At 45.7% G+C, this 9,588-nt stretch overlaps 2 pseudogenes; both read right to left on the bottom strand.

The window, feature by feature from the left end:
- Window positions 1-2,757: 2,757 nt before the first annotated feature.
- On the bottom strand, window positions 2,758-5,028 carry LOC129327031 (protein phosphatase Slingshot homolog 2-like; annotated as a pseudogene).
- An 855-nt stretch (window positions 5,029-5,883) lies between these two features.
- Window positions 5,884-9,108, bottom strand: LOC129327029 (S-adenosylmethionine sensor upstream of mTORC1-like; annotated as a pseudogene).
- Window positions 9,109-9,588: the final 480 nt, after the last annotated feature.

Here is a 9,588-nt window from a genome sequence, read left to right as displayed (position 1 = left end):
TGTTCTTTTCTAGGGCAAGAAAGTGTTTGTATTAAGCTGTGCCTGATCCCACAAACGCTGAGGCTGTCAGAATGACCACTGAATCAGAGACAGCTCAGGTGAGACTCTAGCTTAAAATCTGGGCCTAACACAACTTACTTGTATGCAATCTGGTACCCAAGATTCAGGATGATCTTGACAGGCTGGAAAACTGGGCTAAAACTAAGAAAATACATTTCAACAGAGATACACGTAAACTTCTGTATTGGGTAGGAAAAACCAAAGACATAATTATAGGATGAGGGGGACTTGTCTTGTCAGTAGTGCATATGAAGAGCATCTAGGGGGCTTAATAGATCACACACTGGACATAAGTCAGCAGTGTGATGCAGTAGATAAAAAGGCAAATGCGATTCTAGGCTGTATCCACAGAAATATGGTATCCGGATCTAACAAAGTGATGGTATCGCTTTGCTCTGGTTAGACCTCACTCTGAGTACTGTGCTCAGTTTTTGGCATGACAGTTTAAGAAGGATGTTGACAAGCTGTAACATGCTCAAAGGAGCAATTCAAAGATGGAGAGTGTCTAGAGGGTTGGACCAGAAACACTGGGACAAAATTAAAGCAAAAGATTTTTTGGCCAAACACTAGGAAGGACTCCCTGACAGAGTGGTTTCTTGGGGGAACAGGCTTCCTCAGAAGGTGCCGAGCTCTCCTTCCTTGGAAGCATTTAAGAAGAGGCTAGATAGTCACCTGCCACCAATGTGAATATATGCAGATTGGCAGAGGGAGGGCATGAAGGGATGAGCCTGTGCTGGGCTCTCTCACAGCACTCAGTACTGCAGTTCACTCCACCCTCTGTGGTGCAGCTACTGTCCAATCTGATTATACTCCACTCATCCATCCTGCCCCCTCCTTCTGTCCTCAGAGGCCTCCATTTAAACTAACATTAATAAATTAACCCACATTAGCAAGCAGAAAAGAAGCCTAAAGTATTTAAATACAAAACATTACAGATCCCCCACTTTTTCGTAGCAGAACACTGTCTCTCCCAGAAGGGCAGCATGTAGCATCCCTTTCGCAATGCAGTACCCCTTGGGAGTCTCTGCCATTGCCTCTGCTAAAGTCGGATCCTCTTCTTCCCTTTTGTCAGGCACACAATTGTTCTCCGGTCTGATGTCAACTCTCACGGACTTGGTCTTGACTTCCTGGTCTCTGATCACCCCTACTCAGTCTTGGCTGGACATCCACCTCAGATCACTCTCCATCACTGGCTGATCTCGTCTTGGTACTTGTTTCTGGGTGCCGGTCATCTGTTTTCTCGGGTCTGTGTACTTGAATCGGTTCACTTTTATCACCTGTTACTCTAGTCTGGTTATTTGTCACTGGCCATTAGTCAGCATGGGTTGCTCTGGTCTGGGAACTTTCCTCTGGTCACTGACCTACACCTCACACTGAGAAATCTGCAACAGTGTTCTCTTTGTTTTTTATGAGTGGCTACTAAAATTGCATTCATGGATACACCAGGACATTCTCTGTAATAATGCGTTGTTTTTTCTAATTGTTTGCAGCCATTTCAAAGAATGGTGGTCTCCTAATAATGTGTGTTTAGTGCCAAATATAATGCTTGGAGGGAGCCCATATGATGGCTAGGCACATTTTCTGAACAGGTGAATAGTTTTGCAATCTGTCATTTAGCTTACGGCTCAGATAAGACACATGATGTCTTAGACAATGTTGGTTTTGCATCAGAACTGCTCCCTGACTGGCATCAGTTGCTGTGATGAATTGCATAAAATACTCTGGGGCTCACAGCACAGGCTTCGATATGAAGGCCTCTTTTAAAGACTGAAAAGCCTCTTGACACTTCTCTGCCTACTTTACTGTGGGGTGGGTTGCCCTTCCTCATGAGGTTATGTAGGGGAACTGCAATCTCCCCAAAATTTGGGATGAATCATCTATAGATACCTTCCGTTCTGTGGAGTACACTCACTTGTTTTTTGGTCTGTGATATGGCTAGTTTCTTAATTGCTTCCTCTGTGTCCTATAACAGTGGTATGTTCCCACTTCCTATTCTGTGTCTCAGATATATGATTTCTGGTAACCCCAAGTGGCATTTGTTAGCATTTACTGTCAAGACTGCCTTTTTCAAAACAGAGATGTTTTTCTAAGTGTATGAGGTGCCCTGGGAAGTTTTTGGTGAATGTGGGTATATCATCAATGAAAGTCAGTGCAAAATTGTATAAACGCGAGTAGATCTTTGTTGCAACTGGCTGGCTGTGCCTTCTCCCTGTGAATGCACTGTTCTGATGCAGTGTTCTGGAATTCTACCCCAAGGTCCTAAATGTACGTTCCCATCGAAGTGTACATTCTGCTCAAGGCCAGCATGCCCACCCAGACTCACAATGACTGAAAATCCTGCCTAGGGCCCCCGCCCCTTACAGTTTGAGCTTCTGCCACTGACAACATTTTCTGTTCTTGTGGTTAAAATGTATTTCTTGTACTGGCCTGTGGTCCCTTGGAAGGGAAAGGCAGGAAGTAGAATATGAAAATAATAAAACTGCAACTTTGCAGTCACTCATGTGGGGGAGAACCAAGAAACCAGCCACCTTGAAACCTACATGCAACAGGAACAGTAAAAATGACAAACGTATATAAAATTAACCAATAATGTGCATGTTTCAATATATATCACATCTGCCCCATCTGAAGAACACAATAATGGTTTTGCAAAAAATGTCAAGGATTTCTTTTTTTTTTTTTAATGGAGGGGGCAAGGGGGGTGACCAAAGATCACGTGGTATTATACAGGGGATTGGTTGCACGTTTCCTGTCATTTGCTTTTTTCAGTCTCCTTGGCAGTCGAGTTCTACCGTGTTGATACCTGGGCACCACAGCCAGCCTTAGGGGCATCGGCAAACCCGGCAACCCAGCCATTTGGGGGTTAGTCAATTTCACTTCTGAGAGCGGTGGAGTCAGACTGAACTCTTTGGCATACTGTGCTGGCGGCCCCTCCAATGGTTTGCTGAGGGCGATGCATTCTGTCATCTCGAGCAGCTCCACAAAATGCACTGTTAGCTGGTGTGCCTGGAGGACAGGGGGCAAAAGTGTCACATCCAGGCCTTGTGCACTGTGCTCCAAAGCATTTGCATGCTCTCTCTGGCCACAGATGGCAGGAAGCGGGTCAACAGAGGCTGGGCTGGCGCAGGAAGAGAGAGTGTCCTTTAACATATCCAGGCAACCGAGCGTGGTTAAGGACGCTGATCGTTTCATGTGGGAAGGCGTGGTGAGGCCTGCTTGCTGGATCTGGGCCTCCATTTCCTTTGCGCATTGTTTCACTGAGCAAGGGCTGCCACTCATGTCTTGCATGCTGTCACTGCTGGCGCTGTGGGGGAGGCTGCAGCAAAGAGAGGAGGCAGCCATGGTTTCTGGAGCTGCCCCAGCAGATGGGTCTAGCTGACAGGGCATGTTTAAGTCCCCCAGGCTTCACTGTGCTAGGGCCCCCTTGCTCCTTCAGCGAAAGGTGTCCCCTCACTCCTCAAATGCAAACTGTCCGTTTCCAGCATAGCCCTGCAAAGGGGCAGGCTCTGGGTCTGAGCTTGTGCTGTCCTGCGTGACCCCCTTTAAGCAAACAAAGTGCTTGGGAGCAAGGCAATCTGAGTGCAGTGGGGGCGGACAGCTTACCTGGCTCACTAACAGTGAAGCTTCCGGGTCTGTCAATGCCCCAAAGTCCTCCTCCTCAAGACTCCCCAAGGAGAAGACAGCTTTCTTGAAGTCCCTGTGCTCCAGTCTTGAAGGCCTCAATAACAGTCAAGAGGATTTTCAGAGCATAATGGTGCATTGCAGTTCTCATCAACCATGGATGCTGCAACTATCACCTGGGCTTTCTCTGGCACCTCAGATTCATGGTTCTGCTCTGTTGCTGGGAAATCTGCTCCAGAGAGACTGGGCAACCTGGCCACATGGGTGTACTCGATAATCTCAATTCTCTTTGGGAGAAGGCAAGGAGCAGGGATCTTTTTGTGGCCTTCCATTGAAATCACTGTTCTTTGCTCTTTGGCCAACCCTGAGACCTCTGCATGAGAGCTCTCCAACAGGTCATCCTGAGGGGGAGAGACAGACAGCGCAGTGGGCTGTTCGGAACCCGTCTCATTCTTGGTGTACCCAACTCTTGCAGCCTCCTTATCCCTGGAGGTCTGGGCCAGCTCAGGAGATGGTTCTTCATCCTTGCCCTTCAAGGATGCATCAGCCGCTGCTGATTCGTTCTTGGAGTTCTTGTGGATGGGTAATGGCGCAACAGGGGAGGCGTGTTGGAGTTCCTGTTCCTGCCAGAGGCACTCCTCAAACCCCAGGGTGGCACGCTGCACAGAGCCTGGGCACCAGTTGGGCCCAGGATTCAGATGACTCTCCAGCGAGTCTTCTGTCAAGTTGTCACTCTCTTCCAGCTTAGCGCGAGGCATCTGTGGGACTGACATGCTTCCTTGATCCAGTTTCAAAGGCTCTCTGGCTGCCTCCTTTGGCAGCAAGCTGGCTCCTTCTCCATGCTCAGGTTTCCCAGGTTTATTGTCCCAGGCCCAGAAGTAGAATAGTTTTGTGGTCAGGAGGACTAGAGACTTGTCTTAAGGACAGATGCTTTGGCTGCCAAATTCTTTTCTCTATTCCGTTCACTCCAGCTGTGCCTGAAACAAACATTCAACTGGGTGGATGGACTCCTGGTCCAAAATTTGCTGACTGAAAGCCACTGAGGCAGACTCAAACTCTGGCCCGACCACTTTTAGGCCTAGCAAGCTTGATTAGGCAGACAGTTTCCCTGTTTATTGCAAAATTGCAAAAGCTTAATTTTAAAGAACTGTAATATTTGATAACCCTTTCTGCTACATCAGTGTAGCAGCAAAGAAAAGAAGAACTTGCAGCCTCAGAGCAACACAGGCCATCATGAGGGTGGGTGGAAAACAGGCAGAGACCCCATCCAAGAGATCTGGTGGGTGGCCTCAGGTTGAGGACCCCCTTCAAGGACCTGAAAGTGTCACTCACATCCTGATTGGTCATGTCCCAGTATGGCCTCTCTCAAAAGGACGTCACTTCCCACATCACAATGCCATAACTCCAGACATCGCTTGCTGAAGTGAATTTGTGGAAGGTGATGACTTTGGGAGCTGTCCATCGGATTGAGATATTCCCACCCCAAGGAAGAGATTCAGGGAATCTGTTGAGCAGCCAGTACAACCACGACACCGGACCCTGTTCCCACCCTCCTCAACAATGGAAAAGTCCTTGTTCTTGCTTCACTTGTGTTAATGCATCTGGGGCTATATCCTCCTTTCCCCACAAAGCTGGGAGTTCTCCCTCTCCTGCTCCCTGCTGCTTCCACTTCCTTTCCATTCCAGTACACTCCCCCCTCCAGATACCCCAGCTCCGGCTTCTTCCCCCACTATCCCTCATCCCCTCTATCCAGTCCTGAACCCTCTGACCTAATTGTAAGACACCATTCCCAGCCCAGAGAACTCTGTGGTCCTCTCTCTGCTCTTTGCCCAACTGCCCAGTATTTTTTATATATATACATTACATTTTTATATATATATATATCCATCCATGTGCATGTATATAAAGTCTCAGCACTTATTAGGGTTCCAGGATGAGTTTACATAGAATGAAGCAACACTTCCATCTTATTTGCCCCTAAAATGGGTCCCCACTGCGGTGAACTTTGACACAGACTCATTCAGAAAAAATGACAAAAAAAAAAATATTTACACCGAAACTTTGTCCTGCACAAAAGGAAGTCACAGAAAGGGCAAAGTCCAAGAGAGTATACGGAAATCAAAAAAATCAAATGTCCCAGAATCCAGGCAACTAACGTGCTTGCCAGGACACTGACAGGGGCCAGAGAGATGGCTGAGGGCTTCAGGATGCTGCCAGGCCCCCATTTCCAGCTCCATGTGGGGGCAGCGTCATTGGAGGGAGTAACATGGATTTCAGCCTCCCGGGCATGCTGGCAATCTCCAGGTCCTGAGATTCACAAGATTTTATCAAGCAGGCAAACTCAAGGACTCCTTCCCCATTGTTACTGAAGCCGTAAGCTTTGATCACATCCTGCTGGATCTGAGTGGCCACAGGCAGCCAGGAACTGTAACATTTTGCCCATGTCATCCCCTGCTTGCTGGCTGAACACGCCCATTTTGTGATATCACTTCAGTTACCTCCCTTCCACAAAACTGTCCCTTCCTGTGAAGTCACTCTTGGCCCCATTTAAACTTAAAAAAACCCTCGCTTTCTGCCCCCCATTGTTTCACACATCACATCACTTGTAGACTAGTTGCTCAGTGAAATGCATGTTCCTGCAGGCTTGTGGTTCCTGCTGATGGCACCTAATGAGGGCCCAGAGGTTTACATTCCTGCCCCATCCATTTTCCTAATCTGCAAAGCAGTGGCATAGACCAATTAGTTAGCCTTAAAGGGGGGAAGCTACAAAAAGGAGAGCTTTACAATGGGTCTCAACTTCATATTTGTATAGTCTGGCATATAGCAATGTCAAGAAAACTTGTAAATACTAATTGAATGTAAACAAACATGGTAAACAAACCATTCTCTTAACATCCCTAACAAATGCAGGCAGAAACTGCTGTATTCTCTTCCCATATGAATGGGGAGTTTTCCCCAGCCAAAAGTGAAGAGCTTTGTCATCTCTTTATGCCATTATCTATAGTTTTCCTGTATTAGTCCAAAACATAGCCCTTTTAGAATGTAAAGAGTTAAGAACACAATCCATTTAAAAAGTCAGCTTTCACTCTGCTTGGTATGGTATACCAGCAAAACGGTGATAATGTTTAGCTGTATAGGTCAGATTATCTTTATGGCTTAAAAAATACTAGTTTGTGGGGGAGGGGAACCATGTGCTAAGTTTGGCTGCAATGAATGCAAAGTCCCAGCGATGCCAATGTTATAGGTACTTCATATTTAATATTTCTCTCTTAATATTTCTCCCAGGGAAACGTAAAGTGCTTAACTTGGCTGCATTGAGTTCTTCATTTCTTGTTGCTTATCAATCATATATCTGAATATGCTACTGTCAACTCTTATTCTGCTCAGCAAAAATCCGTTTTGTCATTCAATTGAGAATTTTTTTAGCATCCCATAATCGAAAGGATGGCTGCGTCTCTTGTTGAGATGTAAAAGAGAAATGTACCATTGGATTCATACTGATTTCATATTGGTCTTAATGGAACTTCTTAAAGGCTGGCACAGGAATTCCTTTTGACAAGGAATTTTTAAAACTCAGATTAAGGGCTGTTAACACAATGACCAGTGCACATTCAATTTGTATGAAACGTTGCCCTGTACATGTCATTTTCTTGCTTTGTGTATCCTCTGTGCACAGGATTACACACAGAGCCATTGCTGCACAGCACTGGACAAGAATGGGGAGGTCAGGATGTAGTGATGCCATCTCTGGCACTGGACAAGCATGATCTGGAGGTGGCAGTTTACACATGGTTCAAGGGCCTTTGTGCCCGAGCACACAGAAGGCCAGCAATGCAGGTGACATAAATGGCCCAGGAAGATGTGTAGGAGCAGGTCCCTAGAGGCAACAGTCTGCCATGGGTGATGCCAACATGGCAGAGGAGTTAGATGCTAGCTCTGTGTAATGCATGTTCCTGCAGGCTTGTGGTTCTTGCTGAGTACCTAATGAGGGCCCAGAGGTTTACATTCCTGCCCCATCCATTTTCCTAATCTTCAAAGTAGTGGCATAGGCCAATCAGTTAGCATTAAATGAGGGAAAGCTACCAAGAGGAGAGCTTTACAGTGGGTCTCTTCACTTCTTATTTGTATAGCCTTGCATATAGCAATGTCAAGAAACCTTGTAAATACTATTTGATTCTACTCTCTTGGTTCAAGAAAACAATTTTCTTTACATCCCTAAGAAATGCAGGCACAAGCTGCTGTATTCTCTACCCATATGATGGGTCAGTCCTTCCTTGCCAGCAGTGTAGAGATTTGTCATGTGTTTATGCAGTTATCTGCAGTTCTCCTGTATTAGTCCAAAACAGCCCTTTTTGAATGTAAAGTGTAGGTACACAATCCATTTCAAAAGTCACAGAAGAGCAGTCTGGGAAGCAGGATAAACGTGAGGCCATCTTTTGCATTTCTATCTCACTATTCTGAATATTCAGAATACAGGAGAATTATTTCAAGGCACTGAGTGCCAGGGATTTTAATTGGGTGCAAGAGAGGCCCAGGCAAAGAGCCAGAGATTGAAGAGATGGGAGATCTGGCAGCCACCTCTGCCAATGCTGCAGGCAGCCATGCTGAGATGAAGCACAGCGAGCAGCACCCGTGGATCCCCTGCCCAATTTAGAGGTGGACGCTTCATAACTTGACTGCGGGAGCAAAAAAGTCTACCATCTTAAAGTTTTTAAAAAAAAGTGGAGAGAATTTGTTGGAGAGGCAGCTGCCAATTCCCCCGTGACTATCCTGTTCCAAAGGGGGAGGGTGAAAGGAAGAAGGGAGAAGACAATAACATGGAATAATTCTCCAGGCAGAGAGTCAATAAGATTTTTCATTTGCTTCAGAAAAGCATCTATGGCATCTTGTGCCAGCTAAAGAGGCTGCTGAATCTGGAGGTTTAAGAAATCACATTTGTAGATGCTCTCAACTGCTGGCACAATGTCAATACCTACAGTCAAAAATTCTTCAAACTTCAGAAAGGGATTAAAACAGCTGACAACATCAAGTAATCTGACCTTCTCTGAAGGATGCAGCAATTCATCCATTAAAGAAGTGGGGTTGATGAAGTTTTCAGAAGAATTCTCTATTTTTGGAGTCAGGTGAACACTCATAGTTTGAGTACTTTGTGTAGCAAGAACTGCTCGTTTCTCATCTTTTTCGAGTGCCTTCCTTTTCCCACCAATTTGAAAATACTCCTGACACACACTGCAACACCATTCAATACGGCCCTCCTTCACAGGTTTTAGTCCAGTGATTGTCTGCCAGGGTTTTCATTGCCTCAGCATATTCACAGTTTCCTCATCCTCACAATGTTCACGCCAGATTTTGTCAAAGTCTCCCACTTCACAGTATTTCTTGTGCAGGTGCCGGTGCTTATTATTACTCCTGACTCTTCCCATCAAAATCGCCATGCTATGATGCTGAAAAGCTGGAAAATTGCAGTAGAATCCCTGGGCTTTAAATGTTTCAAATATTCCAAGTTTTCTCACATGCATCTCATTGCATTTAGAAAGATCTCACTTAAAAGTACTAGTTACTTTGTGAGCAGGAACTCGGTGTTCCTGCGGTGTTATATATCCCCCAGCATTTCAACAGTGTAGATGAAGAGGAGTTTTTGAACTCTGCTTGCTATATCTGGTCAGATGTTGCAGATGAACCACTAGCATACAGCTTCATGGAACTCCCAGATGCTCCTCATGATTCAGATTCTGGGGAGAGCCAGGCCAGCTCAATCCCTTTCTGTGAGCCAGAAGATCCTATTTTACTTCTAAGTTAATGTAACAATTAAAAATCTGGTTCAGAATCTCGTTACCATGAAACTAAATCTGCCATAATGACATCTGTTCCTGTACAAAAAAGGAAATACAAAAGGTTCTGAGAACT

The sequence above is a fragment of the Eublepharis macularius genome, chromosome 4, assembly GCF_028583425.1.
Source record: "Eublepharis macularius isolate TG4126 chromosome 4, MPM_Emac_v1.0, whole genome shotgun sequence".
Classification (NCBI taxonomy): Eukaryota; Metazoa; Chordata; class Lepidosauria; order Squamata; family Eublepharidae; genus Eublepharis; species Eublepharis macularius.
The sequence above is the reverse complement of the archived record's forward strand: the minus strand, read 5'-3'. Positions and strand labels throughout refer to the sequence as shown.